At 44.6% G+C, this 17,570-nt stretch overlaps 2 long non-coding RNA genes across 2 annotated transcripts in view; both read left to right on the forward strand.

Moving 5' to 3' along the window:
• The first annotated feature begins 43 nt into the window (after positions 1 to 43).
• Positions 44 to 1,249, forward strand: LOC143652163 (uncharacterized). Its single transcript, XR_013160454.1, has 2 exons — positions 44 to 250; positions 735 to 1,249. It is a non-coding gene; the product is annotated as an uncharacterized LOC143652163 (long non-coding RNA).
• Positions 1,250 to 8,122: 6,873 nt separating this feature from the next.
• LOC143651518 (uncharacterized) overlaps positions 8,123 to 17,570 on the forward strand; it is a 32,623-nt gene continuing 23,175 nt past the window's right edge. The window contains exons 1-2 of the long non-coding RNA XR_013160007.1: positions 8,123 to 8,495; positions 13,727 to 13,852. This is a non-coding gene — a long non-coding RNA (uncharacterized LOC143651518). The remainder of the gene's footprint in view (positions 8,496 to 13,726; positions 13,853 to 17,570) is intronic.

The raw sequence follows: 17,570 nt of genomic DNA on the forward strand, positions 1-17,570 counted from the left end.
AGAGCGACAAGCAAGGGCAGACCGTCGCGTCGTGGTGGCATCTTGCCGAGGCAGAGGACTCATAGGTGGCGGAGTGAGAGCTGGCAAGGCAGACGCTGACCGAGAATCTAGATTTGCACCCCTGGTTTGGGAGGAAGGAGCCCTGCCTGCTAATGACAGGGCAAGGCCTGAGTCCGGGAGCACACCCACCTGACCTGGCCAGACCTGATAGAGGAAAACCTCCCATAGCAGGAGAGTAGGGAGGGGCCTGGTAGGGACAGCAGTGTGGCAGGGTGGGGGGAAGGGGCTAAAATGGGGTCGCCGGAGGGCAATGAGTAGGCTGTGGACCAGGGAATATGCCCCAGGTGGGCTACAGGCCAGATTGGGTGCTAATCTCGGGGAGTATTAATCTCTTCCCATCCCTGCCCAGAAGGAAGAGCCCTTGAGGTATTGCATGAGCCAAGGTGGCCCTGCAGGGGGTGGGAGTGGGTGGGAGCAACGAGCCCTATCCCAGCACCCATCCCGGGGCCACAGACTAGACTTGAGGCTGGCCCCGCCACCTGTAAATAGGAAGGCTCATGCTCATGAGTGAAAAAGATGGTGCAGCCTGGAGGCATTGCACCAAACTTGATGGACTGGAGGTCCTGGCCCGAGGCTGCAGAGTGGTCTCAACGCCTTTTACAGCAGCCCCTTGGATAGGGGCAAGAGGAGAGCAACAGGTCTCTAATCTCACCTTCAATCTTTGTTTCTCTCAGATGCTGGGCCTGTGAGAGATCCAGGAACATGTTAATGACCATCCCACACCCTGACTCTAAGAGCCCTGGTCTGGTGAGGGCACAGAAGAGGACAGAGAGACAAACCAGGCTTGGTAACGGCTGACACAGCTCTGGAGGGGAGAGCATACAGAGACTCTGCTGTTACCTGGAAGAGTTCGAGAAAATGTCACAGGTGAGACTCTCCGAGATGGGTCCTGAAAGATGAATAGAAGTTCTCCAGGTGTAAACTGAAGGATATAATGGGATTAGCAAAGATTCTGCAGCACAGAGAAACACGGTGAACAATCTAATGCTTCTGGAAAATATAAATATGATTGGGGTTTCTGGTTCCTTATCTGAAAAATGGAGATAATCTACCTTCAAAACAGTCATCTCAGCCCTGGGAGCACATTAGAATCGTCTGGGAGCTTTAAAATGTCCATTTCCTGATGGATGTTTTATTTTATTTTATTTCCAGAATAAATCAATAAATATTATTTATTATGGTTATTTTATTTCATCCTTCCAGAAATTCTGATTTGGTTGGTCTGGGATAAAGCAGGTGCTTTTAAAAACCTCTCCTGGGAGGGTGGGGGCTATAGTGAGCATCCATGCGTGAGAACCTCTACCCTTCAGCAGGTAATTCTCACCTGAGATTGTGGGAACTGTCTGAGAAATTGTTTAAAACTTTGAAATTCCTTATACCATCAGAGAGCACGAACTGTTATAAAGCTAGAATAATTCTGACAGTGTGGTATTGGCACAGAGATAAGCAAATAGGCATGAACAGACTTCTCAGAAAAGAGGATAGCCAAATGGCCAATAAGTTCTTAAAGGGTGTTCAATGTTATAGTCATTAATAATGTGTCAACTAAAACTCCAACAAGATACCGTCACATACCCATCAACTGGCTAAATTACAAGGTCTGAGAATTCCAGGGTGTGAAGCAACTGGCACTCTTGTACACAGCTGGTGAGTGTGTAAGCTGGCGCAGACACTCTAGGAAAACTGCTTGTTAGGAGCCATTAGAGCTAAGCCTATGCTGCACCCTTGGAGCCATTCATTGTACTCCAGGGTATGGACCCACAGACTTGAGTTCTTGTGGTTTACAAAAGGCATGTACTGAAATGTCTGTAGCAGCTTTACGTGAAAGCCTTAAAGTGGAAACAACACAAATGGTAACAGTACAATGGAAAGAGAGAGAGAGAGAAAGAGATATTCCTGGTCACCATCACAGATCATAATTTCCATTTTTGCGGGTGCCCCCGATTCTGTTTCTCACAGGCTCCCCAGTGATGCCCATGATGGGCAGGCATGGGGGCCAATGACCAAGAGTGTGAGACTGTACAGAGCTCAAATCACACGGGAGCAAACTCAACTGTAGCTCAGCGCAGTAAGGCAAAGGCTGAGTTAATGAAAATGTAACTTTATACATAAATTAAACTCTACTTGATATATCATGAATAATGAATTCATTTTTTAAAGATAACTAACACTTCTAAATCAATATTCAACAAGATTCTAGGTACAAAAGGTTTTAATATAAAATGATAAAAGCCTTTCCATCCAGAGGTCTAAGAAAATAAGAAAAAGAAAGGGAGAAATATAAATACAGGTCATAAAAAATTTAGGAAACATCCTGTAAGTAGCCTAAAATGTTGCATTCAGAAAGATGTTTCAATATCATGAGGTAATAAAGAAGTATTTGCAAAGTTAGTTCTTTTGGGAGAATGGGGAAAAAGGGGCAAAAATTCAACTTCCCCATTTGGAGAATTCCTGATATTTTCACAAGCAGTGGGTTCAACCAAATCAATTAGCTGAGCCCTCAGTCTTGGATTTTGCCCCTATGAAACTTATCCCTGCAAAGATAGGATACGCCTACTTGAAATTATGCCCAAGAGTCACCCCCACAGAAACTCTTTTGTTGCTCAGATGTGGCCTCTCTCTAAGCTGACACGGCAAATGAACTCACTGCCCTCCCCGATTCTATGTGGGACATGACTCCCAGGGGTGTAAACCTCCCTGGCAATGTTGGACAGAAATCCTGGGATGAGCCAGGACCAAACATCAAGGGATTGAGAAAACCTTACCAAAAGGGGGAAGAGAGAAATGAGACAAAGTAAAGTGTCAGTGGTTGAGAGATTTCAAATAGAGTTGAGAGGTTATCCTGGAGGTTATTCTTGCACATTATATAGATATCTCTTTTATAGTTTATGGTGTATTTGAGTGGCTAAAGAGAAGTACCTGAAACTGTAGAGCTGTGTTCCAGTAGCCATGTTTCTTGAAGATGATTGTATAATGATACAGCTTTTACAATGTGACGGTGTGATTGTGAAAACCTTGTGTCTGATGCTCCTTTTATCTACTGTATGGACAGATGAGTAAAATAGATGGATAAAAATAAAGAAATAATAGGGGAACAACGGTTAAAATAAATTGAGTAGATTGAAATACTAGTGGTCAAAGAGAGGGAGGAGTAAGGGGTATGGCACGAATGAGTTTTTTTCCTTTTTCTTTTTTATTTCTTTTGCTGGAGAGATACAAATGTTCAAAAAAAATGATCATGGAGATGAATATGTAACTCTGTGATGATATTGTGAGCCACCAATTGTGCACAATGTTTAGAATGTTTGTATTTCAAGGATGTTTGCATGTTTATTTGTTGTGTACAATAAAAATATTTTAAAAAATCATGGGGCAAAGGTGAATAATTTTCAAATGTCATTGGGGAACAAGCAGTTCATTTCAAAAATAAAATTAAACTTAGAAAAAAATAATAAAATTAAAGTAAAAAGTATTAGAGGGAATTATTTTTATAATTTTAGGATGGGAAAGAACTTTCTAAACATGATACAAAAGCCAGAAACCATAAAAGAAAAGACAGACTTATTTTTGTTATAAAATATATCAAAACTCTACAGCATATGCAAAACAAGGAGTAGTTTCAAAATGGAATGTGTGTGCAAAAGAAAGAGGTAACGTTCTTAATAATGGAGACATCATATACACGAGTAATAAACACACAATAAGCAGGTGAAGAACATGGAAAAATACGCATCAAAAACACTATGAGTAAAAACAAAATAAAAAACATTATGAGTGGGAACTGGTTTTATTTTTCTTTATCTCACTTTCTTCATCCTTTCTGTAGGGCCAGCATTTTCATATACATTATTAATAGAGATGTTTAATGATGGATACTATATATACCTTACATCAGTATTGTAAGGTAGGTACTGTTAGACCCATTTCACATATGAGAAAACTGGAGGTTCCTATAACCAGATAATCAGCAGACTCAAGACTAGTTATGTTGATAGCTCTGGAAAAACACAAATTGAATCCACGTCCAGAGCATACTGGCAACCGGTACTGACCCACAGAAAGTCTGCTTAGACGGATGTTCCAGCATCTAGAAGGAGGCAGGACATCTGTGAGTGGCCACCTCAGCCCTTGGTTCTCTTCCCTAAGACAGACAGACAGACACAAACACACACACACACACCCTCCTATGGTCTTTAATCTGTCTTCACTGTCCTTCCCTGGGTCTTGCTGATCCCAGGATCCTGCCCTTCTTTCTGCTTTGATCCTGCCACCCCCAGATTTCAAATTTGTCCCCCAGACTCACCAGCCCCACAAGACCTTGTCTTCACATTGAGTGGACTTCTGCCAAGGACCTGCCAAGCCCGCTTCTGCCACCTCTGCCCCCTTCCCTGGGTCTGCCTGGCCTGTTGGCCCTGTTTGAGTCTGTACCCCCAGAGGAGCACATCCAGGAGTTCCCTGCCTCACTGCTCCGACGGTCTCAGGTCTCCTTTTTCTCACCCATCCCAAAAAGTACCTAGCACTGTGCTAGGCACGGCATAGGTACTATGCAGATTCTGCTGACTGGGACCTGGCTTGCTAGGACTGGAGAATTTGGTGCTCAGTAAACTTCACAGAAGAAGGTGAGGGCACATTGCCCAGTTATCAGGCTGACATCCTCCATTCCAGCGCTCGGCTGGTTCCACAACCCTGGTCTCCATAACATCTTTGAGTAGACTTGCCTGTTCCAGATTCCTTTCCTGGGGCAGGGGAGGAGTGGGGATGGGTGCCCTGGCACTACTGAAGAATGCCAGCCACACAGCATTGTGTGATTCACATGGCTCCTGCCCCGCCTCCCACTTGCAGGCTGGAAACAAGCAGCTTACTCCCCCAAGCTCCAGGAGGAACCAAGGTCTATGTTCTGCACTCCACAACCCTCTTGGCAGAAAAGATGACCCACCATGCACCAGGTGACTGTGGAAGCTGACCCACAATGCACCAGTTAATGGGAGTCACTGATCCATAAGGTACCAGGTGACTAGGGAGGCCAACCCATAATGCACCATGTGACAGTGGAAGCTGAGCCGCAATGCACCAGGTGATGAGGGAAATCAACCCACCCTGTACCATATCATTGTAGAAGCTGAGCCATAATGCACCAGGCTTCTACGGAAGCCATCTCTTGATGTGGTTCTCAGTTTACCCATCTGTACTCTGGGGGATGGAGGACAGCACTGAATCCATAATCGCTTCATGGGGCCAATTCTTGGAAGCCATACTCTCAATAATTTTCACTTAAAATGATAGTCTATGCTAAATTTCATCCTAGCTAGAACTGAATTCTAGTATAACAGCAGGAACCAAACATTTCAGAAAAATATTTATGGGGAAAAAATTGCAGGAAAAAAAGTCTGTAATTTAATGTTTTACTACATCTTGGGATAAGCCCACCAATTTTGTTTTTTTAATACAATTTTATTGATATATATATATTCACATACCATATAATCATCCAAAGTGTACAATTAATGGTTCACATATCATCATATAGCTGTGTATTCACCATTATAATCAATTTCTGAACATTTTCATTCCTCAAAAAAAAAAAGAGCAAAAATAAAAGAAAAAAAAAAAAAACATCCAAAACACCCCATGCCCTCATCCCCCAATTATTTATTTATTTTTTGTCTTTATTTTCTTACTTGTTTGTCCATATACTGGATAAAGAGAGTGTCAAGCACAAGGTTTTCAGAATCACGTGGTCACACTGTAAAAGCTTTATAGTTATATAGTCATCTTCAAGAATTAAGGCTACTGGATTACAGTTCAACAGTTTCAGGTATTCCCATCTAGCTACTCCAATACACCAAAACCAAAAAGGGGTATCTATATATTGCATACGAATAACCTTCAGAATGACCTCTCAACTCTATTTGAAATCTCCCAACCACTAAAATTTTATTTTGTTTCATTTTTCTTCCCCCCTTGGTCAAGAAGTCTTTCTCAATTCCATGATGCCAGGGCGAGGCTCATCCCCAGGAGTCATGTCCCACATTGCCAGGAAGATTTACACCCCTAGGAGTCATGTCTCACATAAGGTGGCGGGTGGTGAATTCACCTGCAGAGTTAGCTTACAGAGAGGCCACATCTGAGCAACAAAAGAAGTTCTTGGGGGTGACTCTTACCATCAATTTGATTTGAATGAACAAATGTAATTCTTGCAAGTCTATGAGGGAGGAACTATTGATAGTCTCATTATACAAAGCAGGAAACTGAGCTCAGGCATGGTGAGTAACCTGCCAAATATCACATAGTTATTATGTGGTTGTATATCCTCTTAAGAATATCTTACTATAACAGAAAAAAATTAAATGCAGATACCATTAATGGAGATTTTTGTCATTAACAGAAAACCTGGGACTAGCTCCACAGTTCCCTAGGAAGTCATTGCTGTTAAATGCTGAGCTCTTGGTGATGATTGGCAGCAGAAGAGGAGGCGACATCATCTGTAGTTCTCCATCTCTGAGCCATCCATCTCCTCCTTTGGAAGCGGTCCTGTCCTTCTCTCTCAACCTGCAGGAGTTGTACTCACTTTGCTTCCTTGGCCAAGTTGTTAGCAATGTTGTCAGAGAAAATGGCCAATGTGGAAGTACTTTATATTCAGTAAGTTAATAAATTAATAATAATTGAAGTAGTCATTAATAATTATAGTAAACATGAGCTGATTCAGCTTGTCCAAGTCTCACGGCACTCATCATTTTCAACCTCTAGCATTTAGAGAAAGTGTTTTGGGAACCTAACACAACTGGAGGTCCAGAAGCAAGGCAATTCTTCCCCATTGCATGAAAAGTGTGTAGTAAATAGTGGATCAGACAGCAAGAATAGAGCTTTAAGGAAGGTTTGGGTTTGTAAATAATCTAGTTAGTGCAGGAAAATAGGTTGCTATCTGAGTAACTACTGAATATTTTATGTACTATGGTGAAATTGGGTTGGGAAAACTCAATTTTAAGTTTTCAGAATTACAGATTTTAGAAACAGAATGACTGTCCATCTATGACAGCCAGTCATAGGGCTGGAGTAGTTGAACCAATATGTGGGGAAATACACAGGGCCTACAGATCCATTCACAAGGAATGTTCCATGTAATCTCAAGTGGAATACAAAACCAACCATAAACCAATAGCATGGGAACAAGAAGCCATCAACACACAGCCCACCCTGAAGGTGGAAGGAGGTACAAGGCATGTCAGGAATGTGGAAAAGAAGTTTCAGTCTTTCTTTCATGTTTCCAACACTCCTTCCAGGATGAAGGAAAACAGGTTGGTGAAAACCAGTCTGAGCTGGTAAGTAGGTCACCCTTATTTGCAAAGGTATACTCTGAGCTGGCCCCACCTGTTGGCTGATGTCAGTCTTTTGACAGAGGACTGGCTCTGCAGTCCAAGACCAAATGAAATTCAAGTACTTTTGAAGAGAGAATAATTGACTGACACTTACTCAGACCGAGCAATTAAAGGCTGATGTCAGATACCTTTAATGGGAAAGAAACAGTAGAGCCGCAGGACTCTGAAGCAAGAAGAAAAGATTATGGAACAGGGAAATGGAGAGGAGGTTCCATCTGGAGTTAGAAAATCTGAGTTCAGTCTCCATATCTGCCACATCCTGCCTGTGTAATTCTCCTCAAATCATTTCACCTCTCAGAATTTTTATTTCCTCACTTATAAAATTGGAGAAATATTGAGAAATCCATTGGGAAGATAAATTAAAATAGGGCCCACAAAGGGTATGGTATAAACCGTACTCTCCTATACACAGGCTGCTCCATGATTTTGGACTTTTGCACGAGTCCCCAAGGGCTAAACCAGAACTCTCATTTTCTTCACTTCTGGGTTGAATAAAAGAAATGATTGGGTACTCATCTCAGAATGTGTTGGTATAAGGATTAAAATCTAAATACTGGACAGCTGCCAATGTCAAGTTAGCCTTCCAGGTGTGAGAGTAACCTGAGGACAAAAGCACCTTTTGGGTGCCTTCTCAAGACCTGAAGTTCTGTTGCAATCACTTCCCTCCTCAAATGACCCATCTGCCACGTTGCTCTGGTAGCTTTCCTCAGAGCCAGAAAGGGGGTTTGGGTCTGAGAAGGACAGCATGGTGCAGCGTCAGACTCCTGGTGCCACCCCAAATCTAATCATATTCCTTTGCCTCAATCTCCTCCCCTTTACAATGGGGACAATCAGATGTACCGCCCATTGTTGAGAGGACCAAGGGAGAAAATCCATACAACACCCTTGAGCTGGGCCTGCCACGTCATGGCACTCCATGGAAGTTACTTTTATTGCTGTATTATCATTATTATTATATAATTTTAATTATAATTCTCTAACGATACCGATGATGGAGATGCTTGTTTTGGGCAGCAACCTGAAAGGGCTGGAGCCACTGAAGGGAGAGCATTTCCACAGGTATGTTCACATCACCTCCCCACACCCACCCCGCCTCACCTCCTAACCACAGCTGTCCCTGCCTGGCCCTCTCTGGCAGCCTTGAGCATGCTGGTCTGGAAGGTACATGCCATAGACATGGGCTGAGCGGAACACCACAGTCAGCAGGTGGGCACTCTTAGCTGGCCCATGACAGCTGTGATGTACCTCTGCATTACCATTGACAGAAGTGGGAGAACAATGTTCAGAAATCAAGATGCTGTGGGGAGTGGTACACGCTGGGCAGAGCTGGGTGGGAGGATCTTTAGAAGAGGCTCTACAGGGACTTGATCTGGGCCAACAAGATATCTTAGGGGCTGGGGCCAGCAGGATGTGCAGGACTGAGGAAGTTCAGAGGTGGGGGCCCTTTTGGCTGGAAACTGGCTGGTGGTGAAGCTTTGAGTCCACAGTATTTGACTCAGGGCTTCAGGGGCCACTGGGTCATCAGGTGGTGGAGTCCATGGGGGGTGATGGCCATGAGGTGGGCAAGAGGTAGGCTGGGCATGGGACAGAACTACCATCCCAGCAGGAAAAGAGGAGTCAGTCAGGACCTCAAGGCAGAGACCAGATTCAGTGGACTGAAAGAATGCACTGTGACCAGGAAAAAGGATTTCCCTGGTGAGCAAATGGGGCCAGAGCAGTCATAATCCTGAGAACCAGAAACTCAAGGAAGGTCTAGGAAAGCCACAGTATCAGGAAAACCCAGGGTCGTCTGGGTGGTCTGGGAAGACTTCCTGTAGTAGGTGGGCCAGGACGGAACCCTGAAGAAGGGGCAGAGTTTCTCCATTGACCTTCCCCTGAAAGAAGCCTGCCAGATCCCCCTGTGTCTTATCCTTCCTTCCCTTTACTCCCCATGTTGAGAAAGGCTCCTGGGGCTGCTTTGTGGATTCCATTCCCTCCTTTCCACTCCTGGTTCACATCTTTGTAACCTCTTTCCTGAGTTGAAGTGACATTTTCCTGACCAGAACCCCAATGGCAGTTCCTTTCATATCTGACCTAGTTTCCACATTACCACCTAGAGGAGTTTTTGAAAACACAACTCTAATTGGATCATGGGTTTCTCTCTTACAGGAGAGAGCACCACTTAGCTTTCTGATTAAAATCTTGTTCCAACCTTTGCTCAGCTTATTTACCTGCAAACATTTATTTGGCACCTACTGAGTGCCACAGTATTAGACCCTGAGACACAGTCACAGATGAGGCTACCATGGTCTCTGCTCTTACAGAACTGATACTGTAACCAGGGAAAAAAATACTGACCACCATTATCCCAGTGAGTCTAAATATCTGGATACTGCAGATGCACACATATCTGAGTGGTAAGCTGTTTTTCCACCCCCCATATTTTAGAATGATATTTTATCCTTTGTTTAATCCCCCCTAGAATAGGAAGGTTTTGCTTTTGCTTTTTCCTTAGGAATGCATGATTTCACAGACTTAAAAAGAATTTCCAGCAGAATTGGGTTGGATTCTGGTGTGGAAGGCACTCAGTATTAGATGAAGGAGCACAGATTTCCAGCACTGTGAGCTCGCGTCTCCTTGTGTCCTAGTTTCTCAGAGCTGCCCTATCAAATTATCAAAGGCTGGGTGGCTTTAAACAACAGATATTTATTCTCTCCCAATTCTGGGGGCTAGTTGTCAAAAATCAAGGTGAAGGCAGGGTCACAATCCTTCTAGAGTCTCTAGGGGAGGATCCTTCCTGCCCCTTCCTAGCTCCTGGTGGCTCCCAGCAGCCCTTGGCATTCCTTGGCCTGTAGGTCCATGACTGATTTCTGCCTCTGTCTTCATATGGCTGTGTGCCTTCCATGTGTCTGTGCCTGGATCTCCCTCTCCTTTCTTTTATGAAAATAGCAGTCATGGGACTAAGGTAATCCAGTATGACCAGTAGGACCATAATCCAGTACGACCTCATCATAACTTAATCACATCTTTAAAGACCCTATTTTCAAATAAGGTCATACTCACTGGTACTAGAAGTTAGGACTGGAACGTCTTGGAGGGGATGTGGTTCGGTGCACCAACCCTTGTACCTTGGGCCTCCTCAGATGATGTGTAGGCACACATCAGTCAACAGGCTGGCAAGGACCATTTGCTCAGACATCTGGGAGCCTCGAAATTTATCCAGGGAGCTTCCCAGATTGTGCCACCTCAAGTCTCCCAGAGACTGTCTGGGCTGTAAGGCAGCACTGAGAATGTGTAGGAATGAAACCTGATGAGTGCGTTCCAAACCTCTGTGGCCCCTGAATGTGAATGACCAATGGGCATTTCCAGAGGAGTCCCTGTGTTCTCAGGGGCAGGCATGAAAATACTGGCAAGAGAGAAAATCACCATTGCATTTAGTACGAGGAAAGGAAGCCTGAAACCTTGAGCAAGTGCATCAAATTACATGTCAAAAAATTCCTGATGCTCACAATCCATGTGATGGCACATTGCTGAATATTCTGCATTACGGCTTCATCCATGAATTGCAGACAACACTTTGAAAAGGAAAGAACATACAGTCAGACCAGCCTGGCTGTGCATCTTAGTTATAGCCCTTAGTAGCTGGATGCATCCGTATGGAATATTCAACCTCTCCCAGCTTCGTTTCTTGCAAAAATAAACTTCATTTTTCCCACACCGGCCTTTCATGGGTTATGTAATGGTTATGTATGGTTATGTATGGGTTATAGATTACGTAAAAATCTAGTTTAGGACTTGAATATATTTTTATCAACAATAATGGAATGGATATACAATAAGAAACGAATAGGGCTATTGTAAGGATCAATAAGATCATTTAAACAGAGTTTGTTTTGTGGTTTTGTGCATTTCTCTAGCCCTTGTATCTTGCATATAGAAGGCACTCCATAAATATTGATTGAATAAATTAATGAATAAGCAAATGAATGAATAACTGTTATTTCACTCATCAAAGTTTCTTTGCCTATAAAATAAAATCAAAATTTGTTAACATAGCAACAGTTAGGAAATTTTCTAATTGTAGTGTCAACACCAACCCACCCCTTCCCTCAATCAGCCCATCTATTCAACCTCTTCTCCCTCTTTCTTCTCTGGAAGAGCCCAACGCCTTCGACTTACACACCCACACAAACTCTTCTTGCCTTCGTACATCCCAGGTCCTTGGCTTGCAGCACTTACTCCTTGTCCCCTTGCGAAATTCTTATCCATCTTTGAAATCCAGTTTAGATCTTTTCTCCTCCGGCAGGCCTTTTCTGAACTCTGTTCCCCAAATTGAGATAATCACTCCCCGCACTGTGCTGCCTGCACTGGCTCTAAGGTCCTGCTGCTCGTTCCTAACCCTGCACTTACCTCACTGCAGGAAAATTGCTGATTTCCAAGTCTCTCACCCCATGGACACAGGAGACCTCAGAAGTCCTGTCTTCCTCCCCTTCCTTCCTTCCTTCCTTTGCCTCCTGTGCTCATTTTCATTCAACCAGTATGGCACTGGGGACACAGTATGCACAGGGAAACCACAGCCCTGGATCTCTTGGAGTTTGGAGCATAGTGATGGTGAACGTGGGGGTGGGGGTGGTGCAGACACTGAGCATATTTATTTATTTATTACACACCCTAATAATTATTTATTACACACATCTTAAAGGGAAAAGTACTGCTGTATTCCCTTTCCTCCTACTAAAATTCAAACAAATTTCTTAAAAATTTCAGTTTTCAGAATACTGAGTTTTGACCTGTTGTTGGTCATCTATCCCTGAATATATTCCTAAAAATAAGTAAAAGCCATTCATTCCAACCTTGGATAGACCAGTGGAAAGAAATAGCAGAATGGAATTTCCTTCTTGGTCTGCCCTCTACTAACATTCATACATTCATTAATTCATTCATCCATCCATTTATAAATTTCTATCAACCACCCTCTCCATGTTTGGCTGAACAAAATTCCCTTTGGTTGCCTCAAAGGCAGCTTTCTCCTAGAGAAATCACAATGTGTCCACCTTTTTAATCTAACAAGATAAATTTCTACAATTCATCAATGGCTTCTGTGATGATTAATTTCATGGAGCTGCTTGGCCACGTTATGGTGTCCAGTTGTTTGGTCAAGCAAGCCCTGGCCTGATAGTTACCGTGAGGGCTTTTAGAAGGATTGCCATCTATAGTCAGCTGATTGTATCTACGATCAACAAAGGAAATTGTCCTCAGCAATGTGGGGAGTCTCCTCAACCAATCAGTATGGGGTCTTAAAACAGAACTGAGGATTTCAACAGTCTGAAAAAAAGAATTTCTGCTTTCTTCAGCCAGCCAGTTTCTCCTGGGGAATTCCAATTCACTTTCACTGGAGCTTCCAATTTGCGGCCTGCCCAAATTGGGGGGGATTTACTAATCCCCATTGCCATGTAAGTCAATTCCTAAAATGAATCTCTTTATGCATATATAAATATACCAATACATACATACACATGTGCATTTATACATACATACATATACATATGCAAGCATATACATATACATGTATATATCCTATTGGTTCTGTTTCTTTGGAGAACCCTGACCAACAGGTTCTTGGTGCTCAAACAGCCTGCTGATCTAGGTAATTAAGTCTTCACACCCAGAAATTTAATAACAGGGAAAAACACGCACACAAATTTCTCATCTGAACTCTTGGATGATTGTGGCACAGGGACTGAGGTGACGATGCAGGGAGTCAGTCTCAGGAATTGTTAGTGTTTCAGGCTTGGTCTGTGAGGAGGCAAGAGGGTGGGGAGGAGCAGGCAGGTGTGGCCACGGGTCTGGGTGGACAGAAACCCCCACCTGGCATCAGGGAAAGCTTCCCTGCTTCTCTCTTCCATGCCCAGGAGGAAGGGAGACGCTGGTCGCGGTCACCTGCCTGTGGGGCTGGTATGTGCTCCCCGACAGCCTTTTCCACCACTCCATCTCTAATCAAAGGATAAAATGTGCAGCAGCTCTCCTCTTCCATCCTGGAGGGGAACCAGCGACGCTGTTGGAGGTTTCTTGGGGAGATGAAAGCTCCCCTTTGCTGCTGGGGACAGGCGAGGAAGGGGTTGTGGAGTGAAAAAAAAACCAGATCTTTTTTGCCTTCTCTTGGATGACTTGTGATATTTCCTTTCTGTCCCTCTCAGCGGTTTCTAAAGAGACACCATTTGTCAATATTCCCTTGAACTCTGCTTCTCTTTTCTTTAAACGGAACTTTGATTCTGGAGCAGTTGCCTAACATCCTTTCTTCCCGATCCCAGCCTCCTGCCATGTGGCCTGGCCTGGCTGCCCTGCTCCGGTTTCCTAAGCAGTCCCTATATGATGCTGATTCCCTGACCAGGTGCCAAATATTAAAAGAGAAAGCACAAGGCATTTCCTGTGGCTGGGTAAGTGCTTGTCTTCTCCACAAAGCTTGTCCTCACTTAGCCTCATCATCAGGCCCACCATGCTTTGGCCATCTCCACCTTTGCTGGAACGCTTCTGCTCCCTCTTCGTGCAGCTGTACTACAGCTAAGCTCTGTACTGTCTTTCTCATAAGAAGCCGGAGGTGCCCCTCTCCAGGTTGCGCTTGCTCTTGGAAACTTCTTCCACTCCAGCTCCCTATATCTGAGAACAAATAAACCCTACCATTGGGATTCTACCACCTCTAGAGTACCTCCCCAGATTGCTGTGGCTTAGAGGAGGCCACAACCTTCTCTACCTGCAGTGTGCCCAACTTGCTGGTTCCCTGAACCTGATGGTAGGGAGTTTATGTACTCAGCGCTTGCCTGACTCCAACCACCAACTCTACCACCAGCACTGCTACCACTGCTACTACCACCACCTCCAACTCTACCACCATCACTACCACAACCACTGCCACTACCACCACCGCCACCACCACTACCACCATCACTACCACAATCTCTGCCACTACCACCATCACCACCACCACTACCACCATCACTACCACAACCACTGCCACCACCACTACCACCATCACTACCACAATCTCTGCCACTACCACCATCACCACCACCACTACCACCATCACTACCATAATCACTGCCACTACCACCACCGCCACCACCACTACCACCATCACTACCACAATCTCTGCCACTACCACCATCACCACCACCACTACCACCATCACTACCATAATCACTGCCACTACCACCACCGCCACCACCACTACCACCATCACTACCACAACCACTGCCACCACCACTACCACCATCACTACCACAATCACTGCCACTACCACCACTGCCACCACCACTACCACCATCACTACCACAACCACTGCCACTACCACCACTGCCACCACCACTACCACCATCACTACCACAACCACTGCCACTACCACCACTGCCACCACCACTACCACCATCACTACCACAACCACTGCCACTCTCTCCACTGCCACCACCACTATCACCATCACTACCACAACCACTGCCACTATCCCCACTGTCACCACCACCACCATCCACCAATGTTTTCTCCAAAAAGCCATGTTGAAGTCCTAAATCCTGAGTCCCATGAATGTGACCTTTATGTGGAAATAGGGTCACATTTTGAAGATATGATTAGTTAAAAGGAAGTCCAAACTGGATTAAGGTGGGCCCTAAGAAGGGGAGAGAAGTCACAGACACAGACAGAATAGGGCCATGTGGAGATGGGGGCAGAGACTGGAGTGATGCTGTCACAAGCCAAGGAATGCCAATGATTGCAGCAGAAACCAGAAGAGGCAAGGAAGCCTTCTCCCCTATGAGTTTCAGAGGGAGATGCCTTCATTTCAGACTTCTAGCCTTCAGAACTGTGAGCTAATATATTTCTGTGCTTTAAGGCATCCAGCTCATGATAAGTGGTTATGGTAACCCTAGGAAACTAAAGGAACCACTGATAACCCTAGAACTTTGTATGTCCCCTGGTAGCCTGGGGATGGCAGGTGTTGAAATGCACTGCCCAGCAATGGGGAGTGGGGTTGGCAGACAGCCTCTAGCTAGCAGCTCCCCCAGGGTCTGCCCTTTCTGGGTGGTCTGCATCCAGGGACTGAGCAAGATGGGGGATATAGTGACCCTGCTGTTTAGGCCCAGGTCAGGCCAGCATTGCAGTTCAGCATTTCCATCTGCCCCATCCTCCTTCTTCTTATTTTCTTTCACAGACGTTTGACCCTAGTGAACATCTTGTACCCCAAACTCCAGGTCAGCATCTGCTTTCAGAAAACCCAACCAGCAAACACTGGACCTTCTTCCGAGTTTGTTCACATTCATTCATTCATTCACTCATCATTCATTCAACAAATACTGATCAAGCACCTACCATGTTGCAGGTATCTTTCTAGGCATCTGAGATCCAGCAGCAAACAAAACACACAAACACTTTGCCATTGAGTAGCTTACGGACTAGCTGAGGGAAGAGAACTAGAAGCAAGCAAATAAATGAACAAGATGATAGCAAGTGCTATGAGAATAGAATGCCATAATGGGACAGAGTAATTTGGAGGTAACTACAAGGTATGCATGGAAGAGAAGAGTATGGAAATCTTCTCTAGGGAGAAAATCTTTGAGCTGAGTCCTGAAGGTTGAGAAGGAGCTGGTCATGGGACAGGTTGTTCTATCTGCCCAATTGTTTCCTGGACACTGCAGCAGATGCACCCAGGCCCCAAGACTCAAAGTCCCAAAGTGGACTCCCGGGTCCCCATCCTACTCCCACTCCTCAGCCTGTGTTCATTATCTCAGTGAACAACACCCAGATGTTCGGCTGAAACCCTGAGTACTGTCTCCGACCTTCACAGGTCTTGGTGCATCATTAATCTTTCTGGGGGGACCACACCTCCCAGGCCTACTGCTTTGTCTTGGTTTGGAAAAGCCATCAGCTCCAGTCCCCACCTGTTGTAATACCTGCCCAACCATCTCCCTTCTCCATCTGTCAGCATCTCCTCATCCTCACAACTCAGCTCCTGTGTCCCCTCCTATATAAGTCCTCTACCCCATTCCACTCTCCCTTGCCCAACAGAAGTAAGCCCTCCCAACTCTGGGATCACACAGCACCTGGCATGCCTCTGCCAGCACTGGGATCGTATCCTAGCCTGGGGAAGCCATCTCCTCATCCATTCCCATTCCCACACCTACATCAGTGGTTTTCAACCCTTTTTGATTTTTCACAGAACCATTTTTTTCAATTATAATTTTTATGGAACCTCAGTATATCAAACATACAAAACATCCTTAGGAAGCCTGGGATACCTGGGCCACAATGGAGAGCTGTCAGTCGGATGGTGAGCATCTCTGAGCCATGCTGTGTCTTGGTCAGTTGTGACACGCATAGTCCAGACTCACACCCTCACTTTCTCAGGCTTCTGCCCAAATGTCAGCTTCAGAGATGACCTGATGATTTCCCTGCATCCACTCCTGCCACCCCATCTCCGTGCTTTATTTCTCTCCTTAGCGCTTGCCATCATATTTGTTTATTTGTTTATTGCCTGTCTTCCTACCCCATTAGTATGTAAGTTCTGTGAGATGCTTCCCTGCTTTCCTCACCGCTGTTCGTCCAGGTCCTAGAATGACATCTGGTGTGGCACAGATGCTCAGTAAATATTTGTTGCATGAATGAATAGATGGACATATTTTTAATGGTTTTATTGAAAAATAATGCATATTCCATGTAATTCACCCTTTTAAAGTATGCATTTGATGGTTTTTAGCATATTCATATAGGTTTGGGAAACGAAACTAATCATTTAAGGAAGACTTTGCTTTACTCTGTGAGAAAATATAGATATTATACAGAGAAATGGAACAGTGCATATATGCTGATACTGCATGAACAGTATTGAGAGTTATTATTTAATAAAGTACTGCTGATTCATTTACTTTTCAAAATCAAACAGTTGCAGTTGAAACCTATTGTTTTCTGTTGGTTAAGAACCCCACTGAATTAGTCAGGGTTCTCCAGAGAAACCAAGGAGATACCAAGAGATTTATTGCAAGGAACTGGCTCATGCAACCATAGAGGCTGGCAAGCCTAACTCCGTAGGGCAGGCCACAAGCTGGAAATTCCAGTGAGGGTGTTGTTGAATTCCTCAGTCAAATTTCCCTGGGGAAGCTAGCTGGCTGG

Source organism: Tamandua tetradactyla, chromosome 12 (assembly GCF_023851605.1).
Source record: "Tamandua tetradactyla isolate mTamTet1 chromosome 12, mTamTet1.pri, whole genome shotgun sequence".
Classification (NCBI taxonomy): Eukaryota; Metazoa; Chordata; class Mammalia; order Pilosa; family Myrmecophagidae; genus Tamandua; species Tamandua tetradactyla.